The sequence below is a fragment of the Onychomys torridus genome, chromosome 7 (assembly GCF_903995425.1).
Source record: "Onychomys torridus chromosome 7, mOncTor1.1, whole genome shotgun sequence".
Lineage (NCBI taxonomy): Eukaryota > Metazoa > Chordata > Mammalia > Rodentia > Cricetidae > Onychomys > Onychomys torridus.
Window position 1 is genome coordinate 52,944,874 of NC_050449.1, and position 14,725 is coordinate 52,959,598.

The window sequence follows — 14,725 nt, forward strand, 5'->3', positions numbered from 1 at the left end:
GACCTCAAGTGACACTCTTCCTTCAAAGCCACACCCACTCCAACAATGCCACATCTCCTGACAGGGCTACTCCCTACAGGTCAAGCATTCAAACACATGATTCTAGGGGGATCATTCCTATTCAAACCACTGCAGTCTCCACAGTTAGAGTTATAAGTACTTCCTAACTGCCAGTGTGTTCCTTTGTTGGTGTAACAATCCCTATCTTTCCGCCGCTCTCTTACCATTGTCTGGCTAATACAGACTCAAGGAGGTAGAGTCAATTTTAATAGCTTTCTAAGCAGTTTCTTTCGAGACAGGCTTTCTTTGTGTGGCCTTGGCTGTCCTGGAACTCACTTCATAGACCAGGCTGGCCTCAAATTCACAGAGATCTTCCTGCCTCCTCCCAAATGCTGAGATTAAAGGCATGCACCACCATAACATGATCAGACTAAATATTTTTCTAGATCACATCTAGCTCTTAATATTTAAGAATCTCAAAATTTTCCCTTTTATCTCTAATACTTAAGAAAAAAAACTATGTGTGGCTGGGTGGTGGTGGCACACGCCTTTAATCCCAGCACTCAGGAGGCAGAGGCAGGCAGATCTCTGTGAGTTTGAGGCCAGCCTGGGCTACCAAGTGAGTTCCAGGACAGGCTCCAAAGCTGCACAGAGAAACCCTGTCTCAAAAAACCAAAACAAAAAAACAAAAAATGTGTGTATCTGTGTGTGTTCATCTGTATGTGCACCACATGTGTGCAGGTGTCTAAGAGGCCAGAAGAGGCTGTCAGATCTCCTGGAACTGGCTCTGTAGGTAGTGGCTGTAAGAAAGATAGGTGCACTGGTTACTAGTGCTGGTTTCTGCACAGAAAGGTCACGGCCATGACAAGACCCAGTATCAATATCAGAGCTTTATTAAGAAGAAGCAGGGAGGGGGGCAGACAGGACACAAGAGAACCAGCAGGAAGGAGAACATGCAGAGAGAGGAAGATGGTGGGGGCAAGAGAGAACAGAACAGAGAGAGAGGGTGGGGTCTATGTCCAGCTCTTTAAGGCGCAGGTGGGCTTTCAGAGCTACACCAGGTATGCACTGACTGTGTGACCACACTGCACTCAGCTCACATAGTTAACAGCAAACACTGATGCTATAAGACGCAAGACCCCTTGCCTAGCTCCTGAACTGCACATGTGGGGTCATGCAGTGGGAGCATAGCAGGATCCCAACTGTGGTGAGCTGCCTGATGTGGGTGCTGGGAACTGAACCCAGGGCCTCTACCAAGTGCTCTTGCCTGCTGAGCTGTCTTTCTGGTCTCATCTCTTTTTAGATGAGAAGAGATCTGCTCCCTTAGCCCAGGCACACATGTATTAGGGGAATAAATAAAGGTTTCAAACATATCTAGCACACTGTATCTGTTGCTGGAGTTCAGAAGAGCGGTGCTTCTCCTTGTCTTTGTAAAAGCATGGTTCTTTCTCTGCGGGGTTTTACAGAGGTTTGATACTCACTCATTAGGCTGTGGACTTTATAGAGGTTTGATACTCACTCATTAGGCTGTGGACTTTATAGAGGTTTGATACTCACTCATTAGGCTGTGGACTTTATAGAGGTTTGATACTCACTCATTAGGCTGTGGACTTTACAGAGGTTTGATACTCACTCAGGATAGGCTGTGGACTTTATAGAGGTTTGATACTCACTCAGGATAGGCTGTGGTCAAGAGCAATACTACGTTCTGACCCTAATGAAGCTCCAGTGCTGCCAGTTTCCTGAGAAAGAGAAACATGTGAAGGACAAGGACAGCCAGGGCCTCCACCCAAATCTCTGAAGAACTCTGTGTACCGTGGAGCTGTGCATCACTGCCCAGGAGTCACAGGCTCGCTTTAAAACCATTTTAGGGCCTCTTGTCCTGAACACCCTGTGTTCCCTTTCCAGCTCTTCCCAGGGGAAGGGCACATAAGAGCATTTTCTGTGCCACCCACAGGAGAGAAAAGTCTGAGAGGGGAACTAACTAAAAGAAATGTTTAAAAAGAAAGGAAAGGGGAGCTAGGGACATGGCTTGGTGGGCAGAGTGCCTGCCGTGTGAGCATGGGGTCCTGAATCTGGATCCCTGGCACAAACATTAAAAAGCTTCGTATGGCCACTTAGGCCACTTAAGTGGACCCCGGGGCTCAGTGTTAGTCTGAGCTGAGTTAGTCCAGCCAGGTTCAGTAAGAAAGCTTGTCTCAAAAATTAAAGTGGGTTGGGGATTTAGCTCAGTGGTAGAGCACTTGCCTAGCAAGCACAAGGCCCTGGGTTCGATCCTCAGCTCAAAAAAAAAAAAAAAAAAAATCACCGTAAAACAGAAGGAACTTTTAAGAAACGGATTATATCCCTTATTTTTATTTTATGCACATTGGTATTTGCCTGCATGTATTTCTGTGTGAGGATGACAGGTTACCTGTAACTGGGATCACAGACAGCTGTGAGCTGCCACGTGGGTGCTGGGAATTGAACTCAGGCCCTGCAGAAGAGCAGCCGGTGCTCTTAACTGCTAAGCCATCTCTCCAGCCCCCAGAAGTGACTTTTTAACTGTGCTTTTAACACACGCACGCACAAAAAAACACCTAAAGAAAGCATCGGTGACGTGTGCTATTTGGAAATTTTATTTTTTTATTTTGTGTGGGTGTGTGCATGAGTCTCTCCATCCACAGTGTGAGTCCCAGGATTGAACTCAGGTTTCAGGATCAGCAGCCAGTACTTTTACCCACTGAGCCATCTCACCAGCCCAGGAAACTACCACAGTAATAGGTCATTACTTTTCTGAAGCCAGATGCTAGTGGATGGTCCCAGGACAGATAGTCACGTGAATGTACTCTGTAGGTTTTTAGTTGCTGGGGCTGGGCTGATAGTCAAGGAAGGGAAATAAAATGGGAGAATGCAGGCAAGGGAGAAAGAGAAGAAGGCAGAGCTTCCAGGGCCGGTTAGCAAAGTCCAGGAGCAACAAGGCCAGGGCTGGATGACGTCCACCAACCAGTCCTGGCGTTTTTGTTTCAATGTGTGACCCTTCCGCTGGGGGAGGGCTGAGATGGTTCTCATGCTGGGCTACAGCACCACTGCACAGGAATGCTGGCGTTGTTCTCCTTGTGCCTTTAATGTGAGGATGAAGGAGGTGCAGTTCCCATAACAAAAGAACAAATTCCTCAAACAGCTCAAATCTGAAAAGCCAAGTGGTGTGTGTGGTGCAGGCAGGCCTGCAGTTTCAGTACTGAGGATCCTGAGGCAGGAGGATTTCCTGTTTCAGGCCAGTGTTGGCTATGTAGGAAGGTAAGACTCTCTGATTAAAAAGGAAGAGAGGAGGGAGAGAGAGAGAGAGGGAGGAAAGGGGGGCTGAAGAAATGGCTCAGCAGTTAAGAGTACTGGCTGCTCTTTCTGAAGACCCGAGTTCAGCTCCCAACACCCATGTTGAGTTTCTCAAAACTGCATGTAACTTTGGTTCCAGGGGCTCCAACACCCTCTTCTGGCCTCCAAGGGCACCTGCACTCACGTGGGCATACACACACATAATTTTTTTTCATTTAATATTTAAAAAGGGATAAGAATGAAGACAAAAGGAAGATGAAATCGAATTATATGGGTGGCACATATTTACATGTTACAAAATAAAAAAGAAAGGATCTAGAGGGGAGCGCCCCCTCCCCTGCTATGCTGAGCCTCTGAATAACCCCTTCCAGAAGCAGTCAGTGCTACCAGTTACATACACCTACTTCAAGAGCCTTCACAGGGAAAGACGTACCGTGTGCCCCCTCCTTTGAGTAGCATTTTCCTTTGGGAAGCCTGGGAGATGGATGTTTAGTGCTTTCTTAGGGCTAGAGGGCTTCGGTCAGTGCCATGCCCAGCCAGGTGCCTACTCAAGGGCAGCCTCGTCTACAGGCTGAGAGCCTCACCCAGTGTCATTTGAGGGCATTGTCATGTTTCCAAGGCTGCTCTGTGTCACATGTTTTTATTTTTAATTGTTCTTAAAAATAGAGGGCATCGCCAGGTATGCTATGATAGCATGCCCATGGAACCCCAACCTCGAGGAGACAGGGCCAGGTGGAGTTCTACGAGCCCAAGGCCAGACTGCTGTATTTAGTGAGTTTTAGTCCAGCTAGAGCTACAGAGTAAGACTGTGTCTCAAAACAAACAAAAAAGAAACAACAAAATTAGACAAAAACAAAATGGAGGTTTTTATTTACTTTTGATTTACAGTTAGTATCTCACAGTATCTCATGATCCAAGAGCCATCTATACATCTGAAAGACTTTCAGTCTGGTACAGCATAAGAAAATAGAGGTTCAAATGAAACTGGTGGGGTACATCATTTTCTTTTTTATTATTATTATTATTTATTTATTTATTTTGGTTTTTCGAGACAGGGTTTCTCTGTGTAGTGTTGGTGCCTTTCCTGGAACTCGCTTTGGAGACCAGGCTGGCCTCGAACTCAGAGATCCACCTGCCTCTGCCTCCCGAGTACTGGGATTAAAGGCGTGCGCCACCACCGCCCGGTGCACATCATTTTCTAACAGAATAGAACTTCAGAACCTGAAGATACTTTTTACGTATTTTAAGCCATTACCATAAAGATGAAGAAAGTAGGACTTTTGTTATGTGTGTGTTTTGTGGGGGTGGGGGTGGGGGTGGGGGTGTGTATATGTGTATATACACAAGTGCAAGTTCATGTGAGTCTAGAGGTGTCAGATCTCCCTGGAGCTGGAGTTACAGCAGGTTGTAAGCCACAAAACGTGGGTGTTAGGAATCAAACCTGGGTCCTCTGCAAGGACACTAAGCAACCTTAATCACTGAGCTGTAGATGTAAATCTAAACAGTTTTATTAAATAAGAAACACAGAGCCAAATGCAGAGTTAAATGCCTAGAGGTCAGAGCAGTAGCTAAGAGCTAAGACCACCTTCTTACCACTGGCTGCTGTCCTTCCCCTAAGAAAGAGACCTACTTCCTGTATATCTGTCTTTTTATTGACTTTCTATTCTACCTTCTCATTGGTTGTAAACCCAACCACATGACCTCCTTGTCACTGGCTGTCTATACAGACCTCTAGGTCTCTATGGTTGCTTTGGAGATTAAAGGTGTGTGTCTCCATGCTGGCTGTATCCTTAAACACACAGAGATCTGCCTGTCATGTGATTGGGATTAAGGGTGTGTGCCACCACTGCCAGACTTCTGCTAGGGCTTGCTATTAGCTCTGACCCTCCAGGCACTTTATTTAATAACAAATTATACAAATAAAATCACATTTCAGCCCAAATAAAATAAAATACTGAGCCATCTCTCCAGCCCTGAGACTACAGCTTTTAAGAACCTGATGTTGCCAGGCAGTGTCGGTGCACACCTTTAATCCCAGTACTGTGAGTTTGAGGCCAGCCCGGTCTACAGAGTGAGATCCAGGACAGGCACCAAAACTACACAGAGAAACTCTGTCTCGAAAAAACAAAAACAAAAACAAACAAACAAACAAAAAAGAAACCTGGTGTGTGAATTCATAGGAAGAATGAAAAACAGTACAGGTCTGCTCTACTAATTTGCCTTATTACTAACACTGTAACTTGTTAATCTCACAATTAGTCATTTTGCTAGTGGAACTTTTCTTTGTCAGTGTCTCTAACCAACTTCTAACTAAGCCAGAATTTTAATCAGCGGAAAGGTGAAAGTACAGTGATCAGGTAGAAAGTACACAAGTAGAGCTGCTTCTCTGCTTGATCTTTACAGGAAAAACATCTGAGCCAGACCACAACAGTGCCACACAGTCCCAATGGCCGCCACTAGCAGAAACATAAAATCAAATAAGGTTGTCCAAGCTAGTCCTGCTGAGTCACAACACTAGTCACCTCCCTGCTGCCATTGGGCAGCAGGGGCCGCAAAGGTCTAATTAGTCAGGGTGATGGCCAAGCAGCTGCAGCCGTGTTGCCATTAAAAAGCACAGAGTTATTTCAAGACCAACTGGCTGAGATCGGTCTTAGAAACATTTCTTCCGGTGACAGTCATTTCAGAAGTTGAGATGATCCTTCTTTAAATGCACTACCACACACTGGTAAGGTGGATTCTTTTTTGAGGCTCTATCTGAATAGCCAATGATGAATAACCAGTAACTCAAGAAAACTAGACCCATTTCTCTGATTAAAAATTAATGTTTCCAAACATGGAGAATAGAATTCTCTTTGTCTCCCTCAACATGGTCTCTGGGCTGCCCCAGGGGAAGTGCCTTCCAAATTTACAGAATCCAGCTGCCAGGCAAAACCTCCAAGTCTTACAAGACTCCAAGCATCTCTGGATTCCTTCAAAATGGGTAACTATCCAGTTATGTTTCTTGATTGTCAAAAGTGTTACCATCTAGACTGGGAGGATGGTTCAGTTGTTAAATGCCTTCTGAGCAGGATCTGAGGTTCAGATCCCCAGAACCCATGTAAATGTTGTGTGCTTATGGTGGTTCATCTGTAATTCCAACCTCAGAAGGTTGAAATAAGGGATTCCCAGAGCAAACTGGCTAGCTAAACTAGCCATATTGATGAACTCTGGGTTTGACTGAGAGACCCTGCCTCAGTGACTAAGGTGGAAGGGAGATCAAGGATGTTTCTAGACATTATCTTCAGACTCCCACATCCATCCCACATGTGGTCACACACACGCACACTGATAGAGTGCCTAGCTCAGCCATTATTGGTCAACACAGAAAGGAATGTCTATTGAGACAGCATGTCTTCCAAGGCTGTCTGTCTTGCCTGGGCAAACAATTTCAGGAAAGAGAGACATGTTGCTCTCTAACGTTGCAACAATTTCCTCATTCCCATGCCCTTCACATTACCCCTATAAAGGATCATGGACAGCTTTTTCCCCTGGCAGTCCCCTCAATTACCCTCACTGTAAGCATTAATAAACGTAGTCCTATCTGTTGAAGGTCAGACTCAGGTCCCTGTCTGCCTTCTGTCTCTTTATTTTGCCTCAGAAATCTAACAACACACACACACACACACACACACACACACACACTGAGGTGTGGAGGTGTGTTATTAATAGTCAGGCATGGTGAAACAGGCCTGTCACCCTAGCATTCTGGAGGCTGAGCTGCATATCAACAGTCTCAGAAAACAAGCCAGGTGTGGTGGCACACCTTTGATCCCAGCACTGGGGAGGCAGAGGCAGTTAGCTCTCTGGATTCATGGTCAGTCTGGTCTACATAGCCAGTTCCAGGCTAGACAAGGCTATATAGTGAGACCTGCTGTAGAATAATCTTCTTGTACACTATAAACATTTGTCACTCCAGTTGGTTTAATAAAATGCTGATTAGCCAGTAGCCAGGCAGGAAGTATAGGCAGGGTGACCAGAGTAGAAGAATTCTGGGAAGAGGAAGGGCGGGGTCAGGTGTCGCCAGCCAGATGCGGAGGAAGCAAGATGAGAACGTTGCACTGAGAAAAGGTACCAAGCCATGTGGCTAAACATAGATAAGAATTGTGGGTTAATTTAAGTGTAAGAGCTAGTCAGTAATAAGCCTGAGCTACCAGCTGAGCATTTATAAGTAATATTAAGCCTTGGAGTCAATTGTTTAAGAAGTGGCTGCCAAGTGTTTGGGAACAGGCAGGCGGGAGAGTAACTTCCACCTACATATGGTGCCCAAAAGTTTAGTAAGAATTTCCACATAAAACTTGAGAAAGCTTTAAAAAAAAAAAAAAAAAAAGGATTCTGGACACACAAGAATGGAGTCAAGCACAGCTTCTTGGTAACTGTCTTTTCTCTAGTAGGCTCTGTTTGCTGGTGGTGAGCAGAGGAGCAGCAACTTCTTTAAGACATGGCTTCCTGACTCAGCATTAGTGGCAAAAACTACAGGGCTCTTTTAAGAGGCCCTGCTGCCAAACACTTAAATGGAGTTTATGAGCAGTGGGTGGCACACTACTGGGTGGCAGCATAAACCCAAAAATATCTCAGAGTTGGAGTGGTAAAACATGCCTCTCCCATGAGACTAGATTCTCAAGGCACCAAAGACGGGGGCAAAGTCAGCTGTCAAAGCCACAGCTTTGGTCCTAGCCACACCTGTTCAGCAGTTTAAACACTCATGAGGTCAGAAAAAGACAATGCAGTAAAGACAGATTAAAAAAAACAAAAACAAAAATCCTCTAGGGGTTACAGTGTGTTTAAAAATATGTGTAGGCTTGGGAGGGTAAAGAGAAGGTCTAGACTCATAAAAAAGAAATACAGGGGTTGGGGATTTAGCTCAGTGGTACAGCGCTCGCCTAGCAAGTGCAAGGCCCTGGGTTTGATCCTCAGCTCAAAAAAAAAAAAAAAAAAAAAAAAAAGAAAGAAAGACATGGGGGGGGGGCGCTGGAGAGATGGCCCAGTGGTTAAGAGCACTGGCTGCTCTTCCAGAGGACAGGACCCGGGTTCAATTCCCAGCAACCACATGGCTGCTCGCAACTGTCTGTAATTCCAGTTCCAGGGGATCTGTCACCCTCACACCAATGCACATAAAATAAAGTTAAAAAAAATTCTTTGAAAAAAATTTAAAAATATATAGTTTTAAAATAATAAATTCCTTAAAAAGGGAGTAAAGTAACAACAAAAAAAAAAAAGAGCCATGTAAGACAGAAAATACACAGAGAGTCCGGATACTGTATGTTATTGTGTTGTCTTTGAATTGTTTGGTGGCTGAGGAAGGAGCAACAGATACTGAAAGACATTTGATTATAAACATTGCTGGATTAATCCAACCTATATATTTTGAAAATGCTTTGACTTCAAAATTTAAGTCAAAAGATATGTTACTTCTGAGAAGAGGTTAAGCTGTTATTTCCATAGGAAATGAGAGGCTGTGAATTCATTCTGTGTTAAGACAAATCTGATTTGATCCAGGAAGACCCCTGAAAAATTTCAAATAGGAACAACGGCCCAGATGATCCAACATTTCAGGGTGCCTCTGTTGCAGTTTCCTCTGAGTTCTGCATCCAGAAAGGCTTCCAGGCTGCTGGCTGAGATGATCCAGCCTCACAGACTACTCCAGTCAGGACTTAATCATAATCCTAAATTTTCTCAAAGGTCTCCATAAGATTAACAGTGCTCCCAATCTGCAGGAAGTAGCCTAGAAAACTATGTCCACATTCCCAAAAAATGGATTATTGACGTTTGTCTTTGTTTAGGGGGTTTGGTTACAGGTTGTTATTGGTCATAGTCAATCTATTTCTAAAGAAAAAAGTGGGATATGATATAAAAATGATGGTGATATAGAATGATGGTAGATTATTATGATGAAAAAAGGATAGATTATTGAATCTACTTTAATCCAAAAAACAACTGTTAATCTCAAAATATTTTATGTTGTTATGGATTTTAGTTTATTGATGTAGGTTTAAAGTTAATTTTGGCTGGGCGGTGGTGGCACAAGCCTTTAATCCCAGCACTTGGAAGGTAGAGCCAGGCAGATCTCTATGAGGCCAGCCTGGGCTACAGAGTGTGTTCCAGGAAAAGTGCAAAGCTACATAGAGAAACCCTGTCTTGAAAAACAAAAAAGAAAGAAAGTTAATTTTGTTATTATATATATATATATATATATATATATATATATATATATATATATATATATATATATATATATATATATATATGTTTTTCGAGACAGGATTTTCCTGTGTAGTTTTGGTGCCTGTCCTGGATCTCGCTCAGGCTAGCCTTGAATTCAGACATTCACCTGGCTCGGCCTCCCGGGTGCTGGGATTAAAGGCTTGTGCTACCACCACCTGGCCCTATATGTATATATCTACGCTTGTTTAGGGTATTATGTTTATGTAGCTCATTTAAAAATGTTATATATAGGGCTGGAGAGATGGCTCAGAGGTTAAGAGCACTGACTGTTCTTCCAGAGGTCCTGAGTTCAATTCCCAGCAACCACATGGTGGTTCACAACCCTCTGTAATAAGATCTGGTGCCCTCTTCTAGTCTGCAGTCATACATGCTGTATACATAATAAATAAATAAATCTTTTAAAAAATGTAATGAATAATTAAAAATATGGGTTAATAGTCATCTATGTAGCGAACTCATGATCATGTTAGGTATGTTTTCAAGGCATACAGAAATATAGTTCAGATAGATAATCTTCAAAGACCTACAGAATATGGCATTTAAGATGATTTAATAACATAAGGTTCTATATATATATTTATATATATATAAAACAATGAGATATGTCTGCTCCTGGCAGCACCAATCTACTTTAAAGAAGATGATGGTCATCAAAGAAACTCCACGTGAAGTTTATTTTTTATTATTATTATTATTTTTTTCCGAGACAGGGTTTCTCTGTATAGCTTTGCACCTTTCTTGGAACTCACTCTGTAGATCAGGCTGGCCTCGAACTCACAGAGGTCCACCTGCCTCTGCTTCCCGAGTGCTGGGATTAAAGGTGTGCACCATCACCACCTGGCTCACATATATCCTTATATGTGATTAGCTTCAGGGAAAGATATAGGTAGAATCAGACTATGGAATTACAGCATCTGACTGGGGGAATGAATGCCGATTTGCCTTGCATTTGGAGGACAGTGGGATCTCCAGGTACCAATCAGGGAGCAGCTGGAGGGGACCATCATGCATTTTGTACAACACTGGGGTCACGTGAGAACAGAGGTCAGAAGAAGCTGAAGTATCCCGTGAACAAAGAGGAAAACAGATCAGTAGTTCAGAGACGAATGGAAGAAAGTGAAATAACAGTGGCTAGGTCTTTGATTTCTGTTCCTCTTGAAGATCATTCTTTTGCTTTTCTGCATTGTCGTGCATATCCCTTTAGGAGACCAAGGTTTTGCAGAAATGACATGAAATTCTTTTCCTTGATGCACTGGTTAGATTTGTTTGTTGTTGTTTTGGGGTTTTGTTTGTTTCTGTCAACTTTACAAAAGCTAGGGTCATCGGGGAAGAGAGGTCAATTGAGGAAATAACTCCATTAGACTGGCCTGTAGGCAAGTCTATGGAACATGATGATTTATTTATTATGTATCCTGTGTTCTGTCTGCTTTTTTCCTTTTTTAGAGACAGGGTTTCTCTGTATAACAGCTATGGCTGTCCTTGAACTTGCTTTGTAGACTAGGCTGGCCTTGAACTCCCAGAGATCCACCTGTCTCTGCCTCTGTAGTGCTGGGACCAGAGGCGTGCGCTGTCACCACCACCCGGCCCCTAGTCTGCTTTCTATTGCTGTGATAAAAACCAAGACCAAAAGAAACTTGAGGAAGGAAAGGTTTATTTTGCTAAAACTTCCATGTCACAGGCTATTACTGGAGGAATTCAGGGCAGAACTGGAGGCAGGAGCTGGTGCAGAGAGCATGGAGAAACACTGCTTACTGGTTTGCTCTGCATGGCTTGCTCAGCCTGTTTTGTATATAACAGAGGTCCACCACCTACAGTGGACTGAATCCTCTCACATCAATCATTAATCAAGAAAATGTCCTGGGCTGGAGAGATGGCTCACTGGTTAAGATCACTGGCTGCTCTTCCAGAGGTTCAATACCCAGCACCCACATGGTGCTTCAGAACCAGCAAGCTAGGACACCTAGCTGCAACATCAGAGTTTGTTCTGACAGTATTGTATAGCCATTAAAAGTTCTGGCACCAGAGGAGCTGGAGAAATGACTCAGGGATTAAGAATGCTTGTGGTTCTTGCAGAGTACTTGGGTTCTGTTTCCAGCATCCACGGGGTGGCTTACAGCTGTCATAACTGCAATCTGGTAGTTGGTGCCCTTTATACCCTCTGTGGGCACCAAGCATGCACACCACACACTTAGATATATGCAGGTAAACATTTATACACATTAAAAGAAAAAAAAAAAAGACTCCTGGAGCCTGAGCTAGGCATGGGGGCAAATGTTTGGAATCCCAGCTACTCAAGAGGCAGAGACAGGAGGACCACAGGTACTATTGGCGTGGGTAACATAGTGGGACCCTGTCTCAAAAACAAAAATCCTCTAATGCGGGAAAATGACTCAATCTGATGTATAATCTAGAAAAAGAAAACTGTGACCATGGTGCAGAAGTTAAAATGGGCTGGGGATGCAGCACACTCGGTGGGGTTCCGGCTCAGCATGCATAAGCCCCAGATTGGACCCCTAGAAGCACATAGACTGGGCGTGGTGGCACACACCTGTAGTCTCTATGGAACAGGAGGTAGAGACAGAAGGGTCAGAAGTTCCAGGTCATCCTCAGCTACAGTGACTTTGAGGCCAGCCTGGGCCACATTAATAATAAAATGAGACTCTGCAAGGTCCCCTTCTTGCCTTGCTTCGCCTAGTTTCCATTTCTGACCTCACTGGCTCAGACCTTAGTCAAGTTATTTTAATTCTCAGAGTCAGTTTTTCACATGCCAAATACAGATGATAAGGAAAATAGGAGAAAAAAATTATGAGAAAAAATAAGATAATATGTCATAGTCTTTTTTTTTTTTTTTTTTTGAGTTAGGGTCCCACTATATAGCTCTGGCTGTCCCAGAACTCACCATGTAGATCCCGCTGGTTTACAGTTCAGAGATCTACCTGCCTCTGCCTACCCCAGTGCTGGGATTAAAGTCCTGAACCACAACTACTTCTAGCTTCATGATTAATTTTGATTGTAAACTTTGTGGGATTTAGGATCACTTAGGAGACACACTTCCAGACTTGCCCATGAAGGAATTTGCAGAGAGGTTTCACTGAGGTGGCAAAACCCACCGTCTTGTCTTTGTTCTATTGTTGTGAAGGGACACTAGGGCCACAGCAATTCTTATAAAATAAAACATTTAATAGGGGAGTTGCTTCATTTCAGAGGTTTAGTTCATCATCATCAGGTGGGGAGCGTGGTGGTACACATGGTGCTGGAGTAGTAGCTGAGAGCCACATTCTGATCTTTAGAGAGCAAGGAGAGAGAGAGAGAGAGAGAGAGAGAGAGAGAGAGAGAGAGAGAGAGAGAAGGAGAGAGAGAGATCAGAGCAAAAGGAGGGAGGGGGAGGGATGGATGGAGACAGACACACACATACACTAGGCCTGGCACAGACAGGTCTTTGACACCTCAAAGCCCACCCCAGTGACACACTTCCTCCAGCAAGGCCACACCTCCTAATCCTTATTATCCTTTCAAACAGTTCTACTCCCTGGGGACCAAGCTTTCAAATCTATGAGCCGATGGAGGCCATTCTCATTCACACCACCACACCCACCCTCAGTGTGGGTACCACCTCTCATTGGCTATGGGTCCTAGAGTGAATGAAAGGGAAAAAGCAAGCTGAGCATCACATTCATCCCTCTCATCTTCCTGATTGCAGACACAATGTGACCGATCACTGCATGTCCTGCGTGCTCCTGCTGCGTGCTCCTGCTGCGTGCTCCTGCTGCATGCCGTGCTCTGTCTGATAGACAATACCCTCAAACTGTGAGCCAAAATAAACCCTTACTCCTAAGTTGGTTTTTGTTTGTTTTGGTTTTTGTTTTTCCGAGACAGGGTTTCTCTGTGTTGCTTTGACTGTCCTGGAACTCACTCTGTAGACCAGGATGGCTTTGAACTCAGAGATCCACCTGCTCTGCCTCTCGAGTGCTGGGATTACAGGCGTGCGCCACCATGGCTACCGGGCTCCTAATTTACTTTTGTCAAGTGTTTTATCATAGCAGCAAGACAAGTAACACACACATGTCTGGTTCAGAGTGTATCACTCAGTAACTTTCCCTTTTATTTCATGATCCAGTGTCAGCCTACCTCACGCACTGTTTGTTTCTAGCCAAATACAGCAGTTCCCTGGGGCCACCACAGACTCTCCACAGAGCTCTGCTTTGGCTTGTCTCTACTACTCATCCAACACACGCTCATGCAATGTCTGCTGTGTACCAGGCTCTTCCAGGGTCTTAGATCCTTGAGTGAACCCATCATTGTTTCTTCTTGACTGCTGTCCCCCTCCACAAGCTGCCCTCTTCTCTTTACACTGAGTCAGGCTGGCCTTTGAAATCTAACACAAGTGCTTCCTTCATGCACTCACTGGACAAACGCTAGCTGAACACTTCCTGCCTGGAGTCCTGGCTTAGGCAGTAAGGGCACAATGGTCTCATTCATCGTGTGGTCTGGTGGGGACATGGACAAGCAAAGGGACCAAAATGAACCATGTGAAATGGAGAGGAGGCGATGCTTCACATATGTCTTCCCCTCACAGTACACAAGCAGGACAGCTGTGCTTCACTGGAGGGGATTAGCCAGAATGCTCGCCTGCCCAAGTCCTATCACCCCAAGAATGTACTGAGTCGCCATTTCTTTACCTGTCCTACAATTGCAGTAAACTTGTTGACCTCACTGGTGTCTCTGCAGCCACCACAGCCAGCAGAGTACTGATCCTCGGGAGGCAAGAACGTAGTTCAGTTCAATACAGCTATGCAGCTAGTGCTGGTTCAAACTTCAGGGGTCTGACCTTGAGTGGTTTATTTTAGGCACATTTAAGCGCAGCACAATTTGGTGAAACTTTCCTGGTGATAAACAACTCAGTCTCATGTGCACAATAAAGCAGACATACATTTCCTTGAGGAACAGAGTATATTAAATAAAGATCAGACATGAGTACATCTTTGTAAAGTACATGGGACACCGTCATAAAGATGGGTTCTATAAAACCATCTGACTGAGGAGAAACAAGCTCGCATAAGGTTTTGGCAGGAGGATCCAGTGTGTGGTCTCAGCCACACAGCACGAAGGTCACCAGGGTATTAACCACATCTGCTCCCAGCCTTCTGGG